The following is a 19,442-nucleotide window of genomic DNA, read 5'->3' on the forward strand; positions in this document are numbered from 1 at the left end:
TCTGTGATTTTCCTGAACTGCAGGTAATGATTACCTGTGAAGTAGTGTTTGGGAGTTATTGATTGAGAAGACCTGTACTCAAATAAGTGTCCACTAATGGTCTATTACATGCCGGGCACTGTGCCTGGCACTTCACATATATGATCCCACTTAATACATAGAGCATTCCTATAAAGTGGGACTATAATTGTCATCCTCCCATAGGACGGAAATGCCAAGTAACTTGCCTACGATGATATAGGAGCTGGCAAAAGTAGGATTACAGTTGTAACACAATAAACAATACACGGATAAACTTGTATGTACTCACGACGGTAAGCCGACTTTTGCCCACCCCTGTATAGCTACTGAGTGGTAGATCCAGGCTCCAAACCCACTAAGCCAGAGAGCAGAGCCTGTGCTCTCCTCCCACCGCTTCAGGGAGCACCTGAAGCTCTGTTGTACTCATGTCATCTTTTGGGTGAAAGCAGTCAGTAGTAGGCACCTCTTAAAATGTACAGGAGTTCTGAAATGAGTGTGTGGGAGTTATCTACCAGTAATTCAATGAGTGCAGAAATTTTATCAGCTTAGTATCTTTTCATCAAGCACCTTGTCCCTGACCCCAGCCCCAACCCCAAACCAGGTAAGTCAAGGGTTTTGAGGTAGATGATAATAGTAGAATTAAAAAAACTTTTTTGTTGAAATATAAGACACAAAAAGCACACCTATCAGAGGTGTATGGTCCTTAAGAATATTATAAACATAAATAACCAAATAACATTACTAGTCCTCCAAAAGCAACCCTTGGACCCTGCTGCAATGTCTATCTCCTCCCTCTTCCCCAAAGGTAACTTCTATCCTGACTTCTAACACCATGATTAGTGTAGCTCTTTTGGAAGATCATATAAATGGAGTCGTACAGGTTGTATTATTTTGCTTGCCTTCTTTTACTCAGTAATTTGTTTTCCAGAATCATCTAACTGAAAGATTAAAGTCGGAGGTGCATGGAGAGGCTAAATAGCCATCTCAGAGGGTGAATAAAGAAAAATTGAGCCCTAACCGGTTTGGCTCAGTGGATAGAGCGTCGGCCTGTGGACTCAAGGGCATGTACCTTGGTTGTGGGCACATACCCAGTAGGGAGTGTGCAGGAGGCAGCTGATCGATGTTTCTAACTCTCTATCCCTCTCCCTTCCTCTCTGTAAAAAAAATCAATAAAATATATTTTTTAAAAAAAAGAAAAAGAAAAATTGAATTTATTTAAGGAAAAGGGATTGGGGAATAGGGATACCCAAAGGGAAGGACTACATAGCACTGAGCCAAAGGGTATTGGGTCCAAAGGGTATTGGCAGCAAAAATACACCTAGGACAGTAAAACAAAGAAGGGCGTAGAAGAAGCAACAGGAGAGCCTAGACTGGGCTGCTTTGGCTCACTGGGAAGTCAGAGGAAAGAGGGCCTTGGAGACAGGTTCAGGGAGTTAGTCCAAGATGAGCTGCCACTGCCCATTGCTCCCCTGGTTGCAAGTCTCATGGGGTCGGTCCCTTTGGGAGTCGAACGACCCTTTTACAGGGGTCGCCTAAGACCATCGGAAAACACATATATAATTACATATTGTTTTTGTGATTAATCACTATGCTTTAATTATGTTCAATTTGTAACAATGAAAATATATCCTGCATATCAGATATTTACATTACGATTCATAAGAGTAGCAAAATTATAGTTATGAAGTAGCAATGAAAATAATTTTATGGTTGAGGGTCACCACAACATGAGGAACTGTATTAAAGGGTCGTGGCATTAGGAAGGTTGAGAACCACTGCCTTAGAGGTTAGGGGATATGTGCCTGTGTGGAAAGGAGAGGGGAAAGGGAATGGTACAGATATGCTCCTTAGAGGGAGAGCATGCACTGGGTTATTTGTCCTGAGTGTATTTATCTCTCTTTTTAAAAAAAAAAAAAATATATTTTTATTGATTTCAGAGAGGAAGGGAGAGGGAGAGAGAGAGAGAAACATCAATGATGAGAAAGAATCGTTGATCGGCTGTTTCCTGCACGCCTCTTACAGGTATGTGCCCTTGACCAGAATTGAATCCGGGACCCTTCAGTCCACAGGCCGACACTCTATCCACTGAGCCAAACTGGCTAGGGCTATTTATCTCTCTCTGGCAGGTGGAAATCTTAGGGGAGATCTCAGGAGAGGGTCTTAATAGAATATTCATCAGCTTTCCAGGTGTGCTCTCTCAGGATCGTGGTCTCGGTTAGGATGAACTATCCTAAATCTCTCCTGCTTGGACATGTTTTCTGAAATATATATTGATATAAGCCTTTTCCCATAGCTTGGAGTAGATGGCTTGTACTTGCAGAAGCAAGATAAGATGAATCCCCATTTACGTGACAGCCCTCTGCACTCTCCTCCCTGAGTTCCTTGACCAACTCATGCCCTCCCCTCTGCTTATGCACCCACACCCTCACCCTATATTACATACTTCTACCCTATATTAGAGAACCTAACCACCCCCTCAGGGCTGACACTGACATACCAGTCTCAGCCCGCTGTGAAAAAATGTAATAAAATGTCTTAAACTCTCACAAGATCTCCTAGCCTGGCTCCTTTCAGGGAGGACCTCACAGTCTCCATTGATTGGCCAGTGCCAGGACAGGGGGTCATTAGTCAATGCAGCTGGTCCTGAGGTAGCCAGGGCCTCACTTGTCGTCTGGTTTTACTGCTTTTCTGGGCCTGGACCTGAAATACAACTGAGGCCTAGATGTTATCTCCAGGGAGGAAAACGTCAGAGGGTCTAAATTGCCTGATGAGCAATATGAAAGATCAGGGGTCCAAATCACATGGCCAGCGATATACTAGGGGAGGATAGGTTACCCTGGGGGCCAGGATCTTGTTTTCCCAGTTTTGCCCCTTGCATCTGGGGCTTTCTACCCTGGTGACTCTGTACCTGGCTCATCGTCCTTGCTTTGCTCATGTCGGTCTAACACTAAACAGCAATTTTGAGAGGCAGGGGGGTCAAAGATTAGAGATGAGTAAAACATTGGGTCTTTTAATTATTATTATATCTTTTAGCTCAGCATTTCTCATACCCCAAACAAGATCGTTCAGACAAACCACCTGAGATTCTTATTAAAATGTAGACTCTGGCCCTAACCGGTTTGGCTCAGTGGATAGAGCATCGGCCTGTGGACTGAAGGGTCCCAGGTTCGATTCTTGTCAAGGGCATGTACCTTGGTTGCGGGCACATCTCCAGTAGGGGATGTGCAGGAGGCAGCTGATCGATGTTTCTCTTTCATCGATGTTTCTAACTCTCTATCTCTCTCCCTTCCTCTCTGTAAAAAATCAATAAAATATATTAAAAAAAAAATGTAGACTCTGGTTCAGTAGTTCTGGGGTGGGCCTGAGAGCCTGCATTTCTAACAAGTTCCTAGGTAGCACTGAGGCTGCTGGTCTGAGGACCACACTTTGAGGTACAAGCACTGTGCTCCATCAATAATTTGAAACTGTGCAGCAAGTATTTAAAAAATCATTCAGTGACTACAATATGTAATCATTTTAACAAAATAACACTAATGGAAAAGATTGTAATATGACTTCTACATCTCATAAAATTTAATTACTTTTGCCCTGGCCAGCGTGGATCAGTGGATAGAGCGTCGGCCTGCAGACTGAAGGGTCCCAGGTTCGATTCCGGCCAAGGGCACATGCCGGGGTTTCGGGCTCAGTCCCCAGTGGGGGGCATGCTGGAGGCAGCTGATCAATGATTCTCTCTCATCATTGATGTTTCTATCTCTCTCTCCTTCTCCCTTCCTCTCTGAAACCAATAAAGAAATACATTTTTTTTAAAAAATTTGATTACTTTTTCTTAATGTGTTTCTGATGGATAATTTTCTATTTAAAGAATTAATAAAAATTAGTTTATCTTTCCACGTAGATGTCAAACACGCATGGTAAAAAATTAAAAAGGTATAGAAAGGTATACAGTGAAAATAAGTTGCCTTGCTCTGGCCCCTCTGTTACTCTCTCCAGGAGCAACCACTGTTATTGATTTACTAGAGGCGCAGTGCAGGAAATTCGTACACTTGCGGGACCTAGGGGTGGGAGTGGGAGGGGGGGTCCCTCAGCCTGGCCTGTGCCCTCTCACAGTCTGGGAGCCCTTGGGGGATGTCAGGCATCCTTAGCGCTGCCACAGAGCCCAGCTTCTGGCTGAGCAGTGCTCCCCCTGTGGGAGTGCACTGACCACCAGGGGGCATCTCCTGCATTGAGTGTCTGCCCCCTGGTGGTCAGTGCACATCATAGCAACCGGTCGTTCTGCCATTTGGTCAATTTGCATATTAGCTTTTTATTATGTAGGATGGTGAAGTTCTTAAGGAATATTTTACCCATATACTTATTTTTCTTTTATAAAAATTATTGTAGCCCAGCCGGCATGGCTCAGTGGTTGAGCGTCAACCTATGAACCAGGAGGTCAGGGTTTGATTCCCGGTCAGGGCACATGCCCAGATTGTGAGCTCCATCCTCAGTAGGGGGTGTGCAGGAGCAGCTGATCCATGATTCTCTCTCATAGTTGATGTTTCTATCTCTCTCTCCCTTCCTCTCTCTGAAATCAATAAAAATATTAAAAAATTTATTGTACATGCTCTTTTGCCCCTTGTTCTTTTTTATTAACAATACGTATAAGTAAATGGCTAATGGTCTACATTCTGGATATTGTTCTAAGTACTTTCACTCATTTAATCTTCACAACAACCCTGTGCATTAGGAACCATTACTGTTTTCATTTTATATATGCAATTCAAATCTAGTATACCCTACAGAGCCTCTACAATATGAAGATTTCCCCTAGCTGTACATATGCAGCTTTAAATATTAGGCAGTTTCTTTAACAAGTTCCCTATGAGTAGACATTAAATGAATGGTGTGAGTGAAGCGAAAGGAAGAGTCTAGTAAAGTTTGTAACTGGAGGATTTGGCGAACAAAGAAGTTATTAACCAGAGCCTAGGGCGCAGAGGGGAAAACTTCTAACCTCAGTTTTCTAAGAATGGAAAGACAGAATGGGAAAATAATATTTATTTCACTGTCCTGGCGTGTAGGCAAGTTATGTAAAGGTTAGGCCCGCCTCTTCTTCCCGGAAGATGACAGGATTATGTGCACTCTTACCCTTGAGGTGGTTTGCTTGAGGGCGCCTGATAAAGCGGCTTCTCAAAAGTGTGTGAACCTAAATAAAAACAAAAACAGAAACGACCTGGGGGGAGCGAAGGGAGCAGCTGCGTGGGCCCTCCCGAAAGCGGAGCGGTGGAGGAAGCCCCTGGATCATGAACTGGATGAAAGGAATGTCACATTCCCACCCAGACGGCGGTGCCTGAACTTGGCTCAAATCCGCTAAAAAATCCTGGGAGGGACACGCGGTTGCCGCTGGGGACGTTCTACCCACGGGATCGCCCCGGGGAGACTCCCACAGGGGTGAAGGCTGGGGTCTCGGGAGGCTGGGGAGACTGCAGCCACTAGCCAACCGGCCCCAGGCGCAGGCCGCTCACAGGGTCACATGCGGGCGCGCTCCGCCCAGCCCGGGTAGAGGCCGTTTGGCGCCGGCAGGACACAAGCCCCTTTGTCCCCGCGGTGTGGAGGGGCCCAGCTGCGAGGTCCGAGAGGGGAGCGGCTGGCGGCCGGCCGAGGGCGCCCGCTGCGGCGGCGGCGGCGGCGGCGGGAGGGGACACTTCCCAGCCAGGGTGGGGTGAGTGACCTCCAGAGGTCTGCGGGCTCCCAGCGGGCCCTCCCATGGCCCAGGAAACATTCCACTGTCACCTAACAGGGCGCTGCTTTTGTTAAAGCCAAGTTTGTGTCTGTTGGAAGTAAAATGTAATTCACCAAGGAAGGACTGATTGGGCCAAAAGCAAGAGAAAAAGAACGGTGAGCTCCAGTTTTTACGCCCCGGGAGCTCACGCTTATGGAAACAAAGCACCCCCAGTTTGTCCAGAAGAGCGAAGGAGCAGTCTAGGCAGTAGTTGCCAGGGAGGACAGGGAGGGAGAGAGCGAGGTGGGCGGCAGCCATCTATGCAGATTGGAGGCCTCAAGATGTCCCACCCGGATGGCTGGAGCTGTGGGAGTGCCACGTGGAAGAGAAGTCTGCAGATGCTTACTGGGCAAAGACGTGAATGGAGAGGAGGAGGAAATTGCTCAAGCCAAAGACCACATCCAGTTCAACAAACAATTTTTCAATGTATTTTTACAGGCTGTGTTAGCAGTAGTCTTTCATTAAAATGAAACATTATATTATGTATAATGTCATATGCAAAATGGATGGACATCATAAATGAGGCCCTCGAAACATTTAAATCATCATTGTTAGGATATACTTTTGTCTATGCAAAAAGGTCCAAACTTACAGAGAATTTTTATGAGTTTGAGCCAAACTGATGACAATGCCAAGAAGCAAGATCTCAAATGCTCGTTTCTTTTACACATTTTTATTGTTTTTAATCTTCACCCGAGGATATTTTTTCCATTGATTTTTAGAGAGAGTGGAAGTTAGGGAGAGAGAGAGAGAGAGAGAGAGAGAGAGAGAGAGAGAGAGAGAAACCATCAATGTGAGAGACACATCGAGTGGTTGCCTCCTGCACTTACCCCACCTGATGGGGGATCAACCTGCAACCCAGGTATATGCCCTTCACCAGGAATTGAACCTGAGATGCTTCCATGTGAGGGCTGGTGCTCCAACCACTGAACATTTTAATTTTAATTTATTTTTTATTTATTTAAAAATATTTTTATTGATTTCAGAGAGGAAGGGAGAGGGAGAGAGAGGTAGAAACATCAATGATGAGAGAGAATCATTGATCAGCTGCCTCCTGCATGCCTCCCACCCGGGATTGAGCCCACAACCTGGGCATGTGCTCTGACAGGGAATCAAACCCACAACCTTTTGGTGCACAGGATGACGCACAACCAACTGACCCTCCTTGGCCAGGGCTCTTTTATACATTTGGAATTAAGATTATTGCCGAAACCGGTTTGGCTCAGTGGATAGAGCGTTGGCCTGTGGACTGAGGGGTCCCGGGTTCGATTCCGGTCAAGGGCATGTACCTGGGTTGCGGGCACATCCCCAGTAGGAGATGTGCAGGAGGCAGCTGGTCGATGTTTCTCTCTCATCGATGTTTCTAACTCTCTATCTCTCTCCCTTCCTCTCTGTAAAAAATCAATAAAATATATTTTAAAAAAAAAGATTATTATATGAAGGTGGGAGAAAGCAAGGCAGGGATTGAATCATTAACAAGATTATGTGCCCTCCTGAGAGTGGTTTGATTGAGTGGGTCTGATATAGAGGCATTTCAAAAGCCTAAACAAAACAAAAAACAATGGACATGAATTGCTTAATGCAAAGATAACCTTTCATTTAGGCAAGTTACAGGACTGAGGTATGACTATCCACCATGACTGCCCTGTTAGAAATTTATGATGAAATCACCCTTTGTGGTTACTTTTATAGCCCACACTTTATTTGTGACCTGAGGTATATTTAGTTAAATTACTGAAATTTATAGCTAAAAAAAAAAGAGAGAGCTAGAATCATTTGTTACTTGCTCAGATGTCCATTGTAAATGCAGCAAGTATTTCTAGCACATCTTAAATTATCCTGAGTTGCAAACTTGGAGTGAAGAAAGGGTTTAATCTAATGGAAATTGAGCCCTGCAGCGCACAGTAGTGTCTTCTAGAAATACGCTGAATATCATTGGATCTGTGCAGCTTTCTTCCAATTCTATTATTTTGTTTAATCAGATGGTGGGTCCTTTTTTGATAACTGGAAACAATTTGACATTATAATCATTGTTCCTAACACTCTGTTCAAGTATATACTACCAGGATTCTTCTTATACCTTTGTAAACTTTATTATTTTTAATCCAGGAACTTTAAAATATTTAACTTACTTAACAAACAATCTTTTGCTGTGTGTTTTTAAGAGAGCTTTATAACCCTGGCTGGTGTAGCTCAGTTGGTTGGGTGTCGTCCTGTGCACCAAAAGGTTGCTGGTCTGATTCCTGGACAGGTCACATGCCCTAGTTGCAGGCTTGATCCCAGTAGGGGACATGCAGGAGGCAGCCAATCAATGTTTCACTCCCACATGGATCTTTCTCCCTCCCTCTCCCTTCCTCTCTCTAAAAGTAAATAAAAATATTGGGGAAAAGAGCTTTAAATAGTAACATATTTAATGTACGGGGTAGAGACTATTATCCCATTTTTTCCGAGGAGGCACAGAAAAGTTAGGTAACTTTCCCTATGTTACCCACTCATAAGTGACAAAGCCTTCTGGTCTTAATTGATGCTGTAATTAGAAAATATTTCTAATGCTCAGAAGAGTTTTGAGACAAATAGAAAGCTGGGTGTGTCCGCCACCAAGCTTACCAGTAAAAAGCTCACTTTATTTCCATACTTGATTTTTTGACTTTGATATTTTTCTTTGGTTGATTTCTCAGAAAGAACAGTAGTCTGAGTTTTTACAATATTCCTAGTTTCTCTATAGCATTTACTTATTTACTTGTTTATTATAATTTTTTCTTTTCTTAAGACTCAGGAGCAATCAGGGTATTGTAAATCCTGATTACGCAGACACTAATCATGAATAATGCAAACTCCAATCATCATGTTCTAATCTGTCCTCTAAAAGGAAGAACAGGTGCCTGGCTGGTGTAGCTCAGTTGGTTGAGCGTTGTCCCGTGCACCATGCAATGAAAGATTGCTGATTCGATTCCCCGTCAGGGCACATACTCGATTCCCAGTAGGGGGTGTGCAGGAGGCAGTCGATTGTTGTTCCACTCTCACATTGGTGTTCCTATCTCTCTAAAATCAGTAAAAAGCCCTGGCTGGTTTGGCTCAGTGGATACAGCGTTAGCCTGTGGACTGAAAGTTCCTGGGTTCGATTCCAGTCAAGGGCACATGCCAGGGTTGTGCGCTCAATCCCTAGTGGGGGGCGTAGAGGAGTCAGACTATCCATGATTCTCTCATCATTGATGTTTCTATCTCTCTCCCTCCCTCGTTCTCTGAAATCAATAAAAATATATTTAAAAATAATAATAAAATATCGCCTGAACCCCCAAGAATATCTGACCAGCACCGCTTGTCAGAGGAACTTGACCGGAGATGTGTGTGCTGTGATGAGGGTTCATGCCTTCCTAGAGCAGTGGGGCCTTGTTAATTAACAAGTGGACCTGGAAAGCCAGCCCATGGCGATGGGGCTATGCCTCACTTCAATGTGCTGGCTGATACCCGCTCTGGGCTGGTGCCTCTACACTGGGGTCCTCAAACTACGGCCCCCGGGCCACATGCAAATACAAATATTGTATTTGTTCCCGTTTTGTTTTTTTACTTCAAAATAAGATATGTGCAGTGTGCATAGGAATTTGTTCATAGTTTTTTTTTAAACTATAGTCCGGCCCTCCAACGGTCTGAGGGACAGTGAACTGGCCCCCTGTTTAAAAACTTTGAAGACCCCTGCTCTACACCTTCGATCACCTCAGGTCCCTGCTGCTCAGCAGATGTTAAATTTTCCTGAGGAGAACAAAGAAAAACCAATTGATTTGCAGAACTTTGGTCTCCATACTGATATTTACTAAAAAAAAAACCTTGTAAAGAGTAAAGGTGCCAGCGCTGGAAGGGAGCGGACGCAGCAGGAGGCCCTGCTGCTGCTGGAGGCCTGGAGATGTACATGGATTGGGACAAAGTGTCGGAGCACGTGGGCAGCTGGACTCAGGATGAGTGCACCCTCCACTTCCTGCAGCTCCCCATCGAGGAGGAGCCGCACCTGGAGAACTCTGATGCCTTCCTGGGGTCCTGGCATCCCAGCCGGTCCCCTTCAGCCAGTTAGGAAACCCGTCATGAGCAGGTAGCCTTTCTGGCATCTGAGGTGGAGCTCCAGTGGCATCTGCTGCAGCTAAAGCGGCTTTGGAGGAGTTTTCTCGGTCGGGAGGAGGTGCCCTTGGAACTGGTTGAAGCTCATGTCAAGAAAGTACAAGCAGCAGCTCGAGCCTCTGGGAAAGTGGATCCCACCTGCGGCCTGGAGAGCCTGCATCGCAGGCCCGGCCCGAGGAGCCGGGAAAGCTTGAAGGAGCTGAAGAGGAAAAAATGGAAACAGATGCTGATGGTCAGCAGCCTGAAAAGGCAGAAAACAAAGGGGAAAACGAAGCGGATGAAGGTGATACAGCCCAAGATGGAGACAATGAGAAGAACAGCGAGAAGGAACAGGATCGTGAAGTTAGTGAGGACGTCAAGTCAGAGGAAAAGGAGTCTGAAGAGAACAAGGAACTCACTGATACTTGTAAAGGAAGAGAAAGCGAAATTGGGAAGAAGAAAGTAGAACATGAGGTGTCCGAAGGACACGTAGCCACGGCCGCAGCAGCTGCTCTCCCCTCAGCAGCAACCAAAGCCGAGCACCTGGCTGCCGTGGGAGAGAAAGATCAAGTCCCTGTTCGCGCTGCTGGTTGAGACACGGGTGAAGAAACTAAAGATCAAACTCCGGCATTTCGAGGAGCTGGAGACGATCCTGGACAGAGAGAAAGAGGCTTTAGAGCAGCAGAGGCAGCAGCTGCTCACTGGACGCCAGAACTTCCGCAGGGAGCACCTGAAATGCGGGAATTGCGAGCCCGCCAGCAAATGGAGCAGCAGCAGGGGCAGAACCCTGCACAGGGCCACCAGCACACGGGAGGCCGGGCCTGGCGCCCCTGGGAGCAGCAGGGCACCCCGCATGCTGCCTCACCAGCAGCCCCCGCCCTACCCTCTGATGCAGCAGCAGATGCCGCCGCCCCACCCGCCCCAGCCAGGTCAGATTCCAGGCCCAGGTTCCAGGATCCGGGGCAGCCCCCGCCAGGCCGCGCGATTCCCACGGTCGCAGCCAGCATCACTCTCCCCCCCCCCCCCCGCCCGCCCGGAGGGCCCCGCCCCTGCTGGGATGCCGCCATATGCCAGGAAGCATCCTAGGACCCTGGGTCACCCTCACGACCCCCAATGGCACGTATCCCCGCCGCCTGCAGACCGAGTCCCTCTGCCTCCGGCTCCAGGCCCCGCCCCCCGGCCCCCCGCCGCGCCCTGGCCTGGGGGCTGCTGGGAGCGCACGACCCCCGCCCGCCGCCCGCCGCAGGGGATCATCAGACACATTCCTCAGCTTCCTGGTCTCTTTCAGGGTTTTCCTTCTCACGGGCCAAGCACGCGTCCCATCTCCCGCTCCCCATTGCGCTGGCCTCCCCGCTCCAGCCCCGGCCCCCGTGGTGTGAGGTCTCCCCGGTGACGGTGTGCCCTGGGCATGCTAGCTGTGTCTGTGCTGGTGTGGGCGTTCCTGGCTCTATCATTTCGGTTGTCCCGCGGTCTTGCTTTGTCTTACGCCTCTGTGGATAACGTTTTCTAATCATTTCTTTTTACTTCCTTCATTGCTTTAAGGGAGAGCATTCAAAGTTAATAGGAACCAATCTGGTGGTGGGCAGAGGGACAGCCAGCAGGGACAGCCCTAAGGCATTGCTAGTGGCCTTATTCCTGCTTATCTGAGCTGAGAACGCGCTGATGGTGACGCCTCCGAGGCTTTGGCCGCCCAAAGAGGCGCCCGAATCAAAGGACGGGGAAGGGACCCCCTGGGCTTTCTCTCTAGTGAGGACTCCGGCCGCGCCCTGCCCGCCCGCCCGCCCGCAGATCGCCCTTAGCGCCGGGAGGGAGCACAGGCCGCACCCTCCCCGCCGGGGCCACTGGGGTGACTGGCTGGGTTGCGGTGGGTGTTTCTGTTTGCCGAGGCAGCCTGAGCTTGGAGGGCTGGCCTGGGGGCGCCGGAGGGGCATCCCTTCGTCCCTGGGACCGGCCAGGAAGGTTCTGGGCCAGGGCAACGCCACCCTGTGAACTGGCCCACTTGTTCCCTGCTTGTGTGCATTCTTTTTCTCTTAGAAATAAAGAAAACCTAAGAAAAAGGAAGTAGATGGTGCTGACATTTAGCTCATGACGAGGCTGGCCGGGGGCAGGTCCCCACGCTGCCTCTTGCAGCACCAGGGCGAGTGGACTTGAGTGAGGTGGGGCCTGCCGGGCCTCGTGCCTTCCCCTCCCGCTCTGAGATCCCACATTCCGGCGAGGAGACGCCGGGTCAGGTCACGGAGCTCATGGCAACAGAGCGTGTGCTGGAGGGTCAGGTGCTCGGCCAGCCGGGGTGGGACGCCATCCCAGAGGAAGAGCCGCGGCAATGCCTTGACCGGAGCCCACTCCTACTGCTGAGGAGATGACTTGAGACTCTTGGTTTCTCCACTGGCCTCCCTGCCCTGCGTAGGTGTGGGATCGCTGTCCCCATTCCATGCCCAGAGCCCCTGCCCCTCCCCTCACAGTCTCTAATGGCAGTTGCAGCCAGAATGCCAGTGGAACATCTTTTGGGGATCTTTTCTACCCGTTGTATAAGCTTTACATATGAGAGGGTATAGGTAGGTGTTTGTAAACACCTTAGAACTTTCCCCTTAACATCAGAAAGCAAATAACATAAGAGAAAACCACAGTGAAGATTTGCCTTTCAAGCCCTCAGTGTTGCCTCTGACCAGGCGGCCCTGGTCCCCTGGGCACTGGAGCCAGGACCTTGCTCCTTGCGTTTGTTGGGGGCTCGGATGGGAGTGAGCTTGTTGCTTCTGGCGTTGAGTTCCCATGCGTTTGCCTCCAGAACAACCCCAGTGCCTTCTGACAATGGCCAGTTTTTCCCAACGGAAACTCATTCCAAATACATACCTTTTCCACTGGGGTCTTAGAAGGAAAATGAAATTCTGGTTCATACTGTGGTCCCTTGTAACCTCAGGTTTTTAATGTGATCACTTTCAAGTTTAAAAGATCCGGGTGGGGGCGGGGGGATGAGGACACATTTGTAATACCTTAACCAATAAAGAAATTAAAGATTAAAAAAAAAAAGATCCGGGTGGGAATATTTTTACTGCGCTGGTGACAATTCTACACAGAACCCAAATTCTTAGCACTGTTACCTTTCAGTATAAGTAGTGACCTTTTCCTTTTCATGTCTTTGATCTGGTTTTGTTTCTGTAATACAGCCACTCGATTTTGTGAGGGGGGGAAATAATACATGGTTTTGTACAAAACAAAGCAAAAAAATAATAAAATAAAGACATTTTTAAAAAAGGAGATACAGGTAAGGATTATTCTACCTGACCATCTCTCTCTAGACTTTATACTTGAAGATCAGTTTGGCTGGATGTTAAACCTGTAGTTCACATTTTCATTGCTTTTTGGATTAAGTGTTAACTTACAAAAATACAGTAGGGGGCTTGCAGGAGGCAGCAGATGGATGATTCTCTCTCATCATTGAAGTTTCTAACTCTCTTTCCCTTCCTCTCTCTGAAATCAATAAACACATTAAAAAAAAAATAGATGCCCTCAAAAAAAAAACAAAACCCACAACAAAAAAGATGACCTCATATGTTCTGAGATTTGCCTCTTCTGCTTCCCTCCCTTACTTTTTTCTACAATTGATTTTTAGAAAGAGAGGAAGGGAGGGAGACACTGATTAGTTGTTCCACTTATTTGTGCCTTCATTGGCTGATTCTTGTATGTGCTCCGGCTGGGGAGTGAACCCACAGCCTTGGTGTATTTGGATGATTCTCTAACCAACTAAGCTGCCCAGCCAGGTCCCTCCCTTTCTTTTATTTGGACCTTCTTCCTATTTGACCCTGTCTCTAGGATTTCACTCCCAACAGTGTCTCCTAATTGCAGGGCTTTGTCTTGGAAGGAGCTTTGTTTGTAGTTCTGAGAGTTTATAGGGACCAGTCTACCCCATCACATGAGACTTTATTGCATCTTTGGGTGCTGTTTGTTGCATTCGCTGGTGAGCTGGATCCTGGCTTTGTTACCGGGAAACCCCTGGGTGGGCTCAGGCTGCTTATCTTTATGTCCAATAATGAAGGCAGGGTTGAATCATATAAGGCGTTTATTGAGAAGGTCAGCCAACCAAGAAGACAGGGTGCTTACAAGCATTCAAATCCTGTCTTACAGCAAGGTGTAGGGGACAGGATTATAAAGGGGAATGGGCTAGGGCAGTGGTCGGCAAACTCATTAGTCAACAGAGCCAAATATCAACAGTACAACGATTGAAATTTCTTTTGAGAGCCAAATTTTTTAAACTTAAACTAGATAGGTAGGTACATTGTTATTAACTTAATTAGGGTACTCCTAAGCTGGCCTTTGCTAAAAATGCCCTCAATCTGAGGGGTTGACCTCAGCGAATGTACCCCGACTTCTTCTTTTTTTTTTTTTTTTAAATATATTTTATTGATTTTTCACAGAGAGGAAGGGAGAGAGATAGAGAGAGTTAGAAACATCAATGAGAGAGAAACATCGATCAGCTGCCTCCTGCACATCCCCCACCGGGGATGTGCCCGCAACCCAGGTACATGCCCTTGACCGGAATCGAACCCGGGACCTCTCAGTCCGCAGGCTGACGCTCTATCCACTGAGCCAAACCGGTTTCGGCCCCGACTTCTTCTAATGCCACTTCTTCAAAATAGACTCGCCCAGGCCAAAAACCGACTTCTGTGCATGGACCACGATGTTTTAATCGCACTGTACGTGCGTACCCGCACGTGGTATTTTGTGGAAGAGCCACACTCAAAGGACCAAAGAGCTGCATGTGACTCTCGAGCCAAGGTTTGCCGACCACTGGGCTAGGGAGAGGCTGGGAATGGAATGCAGCTACGTGCAGCCCTGGAAGTCTGCAATGTCAGCTATTGTCCTTAGTCATCAGGCGATGAGATGATGTTGATGAGATGATATTTTGACTCCTGGTGGGTTGGTCTGACCATGCTTATGAGTTCTGCTTGCTGGATTTACAGCTGAGTCACCTCCTCAAACGATTCACACAGGCCTTGAAAAGAAAACTTAAGGCGCTTAAGCCCCTATTCACATAAGTATATATGTTCTAAGATTTAAAATAAGCCCTAACTGGTTTGGCTCAGTGGACAGAGCATTGGCCTGCGGACTGAGGGGTCCCAGGCTCGATTCCAGTCAAGGGCCCATGATAGGTTGTGGGCTCGAGGAGTATGGGAGGCAGCCTATCCATGATTCTCTCTCATCATTGATGTTTCTATCTATCTCTCTCTTTCCCTTCCTCTCTAAAATCAATAAAAATTTATTTTAAAAAATATGATTATTGGCCTGACCAGTGTGGCTTAGTGGTTGAGTGTTGACCTATGAACCAGGAGGTCACGATTCAGTTCCCCATCAGGGCACCTGCCTGGGTTGTGGGCTCGATCCCAAGTAAGGGGTGTGCAGGAAGCAGCCGATAAATTATTCTCTCTCATCATTGATGTTTCTATCTCTTATAATGTACCCCGCGAATCACACAAGAACGCCTCAAGAAGTCGAATTAAAGCGTCACATTTATTGCAAATCCGGGACTAGGAGGGAGTATTTCGCTTTCCCCAAATCTCATAGTGCCCTCCCCAGCCCCAACACCAGATTTATATAGGCAAAGATCACAAAGGTATTGATTACATCCCAGGGTTTGGAATGAGGAACCTGGTTTGCACAAAGCAGTTTACAGAAGCAGACCTAAGCATGTTATCTAAATTATAGTTTTGGATCTCCGGATCACTGAGTTGACAGAAACACACTATCTAGAGCCCTCGGGTCTTGGGACCACTGAGTCAACAGGGACACGTTATCTGGAGCCCTCTGACCTTGGGATAATTGTGCTGTCCTTTCCAGGTACAGAAGAATGTGCCTTCTAAGACCAGTATGACCACAACCAATGGGATATTCACAGTACAATCAATAGGGTATTTAATCGAATTGGGATGATTTATATAATTCAGAAAATCAAAATAACTTTTCTATTATTTTAGCAAGCAAATAAGTACAGAAACCAAACAGCAGGGTTAAAGGTAAACTATAGTTTCTACCCGAGATGATTGCTACCATACTTCACTCTCTCCCTCTCCCTTCCATTCTGAAATCAATTAAAAATACATATTTAAGATAAAATAATATGATTATTTTTCAGATTAATTCAGGTGCTCTATCTTATCTATAAGATCATAAATTACCCTATCAGCTTCCAATGAGTTGGTGATTAGGGTTCTCTTGCTTGCAGTGTTGTCAAAAGCCAAGTTCTTCCCTTTGCCTCCCTCTGCACAAAATCTGATCCCATACAAGTTTTGTAGCTGACAGGGCTTATCATCTCCTGCTTCAATTGGGGGCAGAGGAATGCCTTGCCACCCAGGTACGTGGAGATGTCATCAGTGGGTCTTTGGTTTGTTATCCCAGTTGCACTTTGTTGCCATTGTAGTCTTTACCCTCTCCACTAATTTTGCCATATATTACTTTCATTATCATCCAACCCTAAATCTTTTATTATTTATGCAAAACTTTTCTTTTTAAAATATGTTCTTTAAATATATTTTATTGATTTTTTTTTTTTACAGAGAGGAAGGGAGAGGGATAGAGAGTTAGAAACATCTATCAGCTGCCTCCTGCACACTCCCTACAGGGGATGTGCCCGCAACCAAGGTACATGCCCTTGACTGGAATCAAACCTGGGACCCTTGAGTCCGCAGGCAGATGCCCTATCCACTGAGCCAAATAGGTTAGGGCAAAATATGTTTTTATTGGTTTTAGAAAGAGAGGAAGGAAAAAAAAAAAGAGAGAGAGAGAGGAAGGGAGAGAGAAACATGGATTGGTTGCCTACTACAGGCCCCCTACTGGGGATCAAGCCTGCAACCTGGGCATGTGTCCTGACCAAAAATCTAACTGGTGATCTCTTGGTGCATGGGACAATGGATGTTCAACCAACTGAGCCACGCTGGCCAGAGCTACAAAACTTTTCTTTATAATCCAAGTAAGCGACATCTCTGGCAGCTGGCGGCAGCTACATTTGTTGGTCTCCTTTCCTTAGTGGAGAAACTGCCCCAAGCTTTTGTCCCCTAAGTGCTTGGCTGCCTCCCCTGCATCTCTACTAGGATCCTTGAAGCCTTGAGACTTCAGTCCTGCTCATGACTTTGTGTTTCTATTTAGTTCAGGGTCACAGAGATGATAATATTGTTTTTCTGAGCTCAACACTATCATTTTGGTGTTTTCTTTTTAGGTTTTATCTATTCCTGCTATGTATTTAGAGCAGAGGGAGTGCCTAAAGAGTAAACTCACAGAGCCATCTTGCCTCAAAGTATCTCAGAAACCAGTTTTGAATGCATAATGCACAATGAACTGACAAGGAGAATACAAAAATGAATAAGAAAGGGCTCCCACTCTCAGAGAGATTAAAATCTAATGAAAGCAGATAACCTTTAACACACCACCATAAGACAGATGGAAAACTACTCTATTGGAAGTGATTAGTAGAATTCCGTGAGCCCACAAGAAGAAGCAAGGATTTCTGAGTGAGGGAACCAGGAAGGCTTCTCAGTAGTAGTGGCTTTGAAATGGATCCTTTGGAGATGTTACGGTGGGAGTGCGCATGGGTTGGGAACACCGTCTTTGGAATTGGTGCACAGGCTCCTTTGGTGGAGTGTGAAGGATGTACTGAGGGAAGAGGCTGGAGGTTAGCACATAGGCTGTGGAGTTCACAGCGATTTAGCTCCAATCCCACTTCTGCCGCTGACTAGAGGTGTGAGCCTGGACAATTCACTTCATCTCTCTGAAACTTAGTTTCATCTAGGCATGTCCACGCAGGCCCTTCCCTTTCAGGCATGCATCTTAACTTTACTCTCCTGAACTCTAAGGGTCCCCATGAAACCTGCAGCCAGGGGGGCAATGGGCTTACCCTTGAACCTGTCTCTCAGGCTTCCTATTCTCTGACTTTTCAGTAAGCTAACAGCAGTGCTGTGGTGGCTCACTTGTTTCATTCTGACTTAAAAAAAATATATCTTTATTATTTCAGAGAGGAAGGGAGAGGGAGAGAGAGATAGAAACATCAATGATGAGAGGGAATCATTGATTGGCTGCCTCCTGCATCCTTCCTACTCGGGATCGAGCCTGAAACCCAGGCATGTGCCCTTGACTGGAATCGAACCTGGGACCCTTCAGTCCACAGGTCGACACTCTATCCACTGAGCCAAACCAGCTAGGGCAGTGACTTTTTTTTTTTAATCCTCACCCGAAGATATTTTTTCCATTGATCTTTAAAGAGAGAGTGGAAGGGAGGGAAAAGCGGGGAGAGAGAGAGAGAGAGAGAGAGAGAGAGACAGAGAGAGAGAGAGACATCAATGTGAGAGAGACACATTGACTGGTTGCCTCCCATAGGGGCCCCGACAGGGGCCAGGATCGAACCTGCAACTTGACCGGAAATTGAACCCGTGACCCTTCAGCCCACAGTCTAACCGGCCAGGGATCACTGTGACTTCTACTTCCCAGTGAGTCCACAGCCCAGTGTGTGCCACTTCTTGTCTACAATGTTTCTAGGGAGCCAAAGCAGAGCACCATCTAGGCTCTCTCCTCTTGCTTCTTGTACCCTAAACCTTTCCTTTGTTTCACTGTCCCCAGCTTTAATAAATGTACTTTCAAAATCACCTGAACTCATATTGTGAAATTTTTCCTACATGAAATCAGGAACCCACACAATAAAATATATATATTTTTTAAATAAAATATCCTCAGGTGAGGATTAACAACAACAACAACACACACACACACACACACACACACACACACACACACACACACACATTAAAACAAATGTGAAGCCAGAATAGAATCAGCTCCCAACACCAGAAGGGGCATCTTTCTTCACAAGGAGATGTGTGCATGTGCTCACCTCTGTGATGCTGAACTGCGGGCAGCACTTTGGCACCATGCAGAAGTAGAAATGTGTGGACGATGTGCTCAACCCAGCACTGTTCCCTCCTCAAGTCCTGGGGAGTGGAAGAGCTCCCCCTGAACCATATTCCTTTGGGGTGGACGTTTCTAAGCTGCCCTCTTCCCAGCTCCAAGGAATGGCCTGTGTCTTTCCCAGTCTTCAGTCTCAGCACTGCTGTCCCTCCCATCAGCACTATCCCAGGGAGTACCTGACTATGTTCAAGGTTTAATTGCCCTTGGATGAGGCCACATGGTACTCCCTATAGGTTGAGGTCACATTCCAGCCATCAGGGTTCCTGATTCAACCCGATTCCAAAGTCCATAAACAGTAATTTAATATTTCTAGGGTCTTAAAATCAACTCTGCCTTTATATCCTTGGGCCCGGGATTTTTTCAAGGACCATCTGGACTCCCTAGAGTTGCTGCCAATAGAACAGAAGGGAAACTCCAGCCCGGCCCAGGTTGACCAGCCCTAGGATATCAGTGTGGTTTCCTGTGCTGTCTTCCACACACCAGGTCAGTCAACAACAGCCGGTTCCTGTGTTTCACAGACTCCTTACAGTGGAGCTGTTCCGTTCCTCCAGGAGCTTAGAGGAAAACAGTGAGGAGGAGGAGGACTGGGGAGAGAAAGACTCATGCAAAAAATAGAGAGGAAGTGAGTGAT

General features: G+C 46.9%; 1 non-coding gene and 1 pseudogene across 1 annotated transcript; one reads left to right on the forward strand and one right to left on the reverse strand.

Moving 5' to 3' along the window:
* Nucleotides 1–8,541: 8,541 nt before the first annotated feature.
* On the reverse strand, nucleotides 8,542–8,669 carry LOC118661631. Its single transcript, XR_004969411.1, has one exon. It is a non-coding gene; the product is annotated as a U8 small nucleolar RNA (small nucleolar RNA).
* Nucleotides 8,670–9,057: 388 nt separating this feature from the next.
* LOC118675280 overlaps nucleotides 9,058–19,442 on the forward strand; it is a 32,034-nt pseudogene continuing 21,649 nt past the window's right edge.

This window comes from Myotis myotis, unplaced genomic scaffold (genome assembly GCF_014108235.1).
Source record: "Myotis myotis isolate mMyoMyo1 unplaced genomic scaffold, mMyoMyo1.p scaffold_m19_p_1, whole genome shotgun sequence".
Lineage (NCBI taxonomy): Eukaryota > Metazoa > Chordata > Mammalia > Chiroptera > Vespertilionidae > Myotis > Myotis myotis.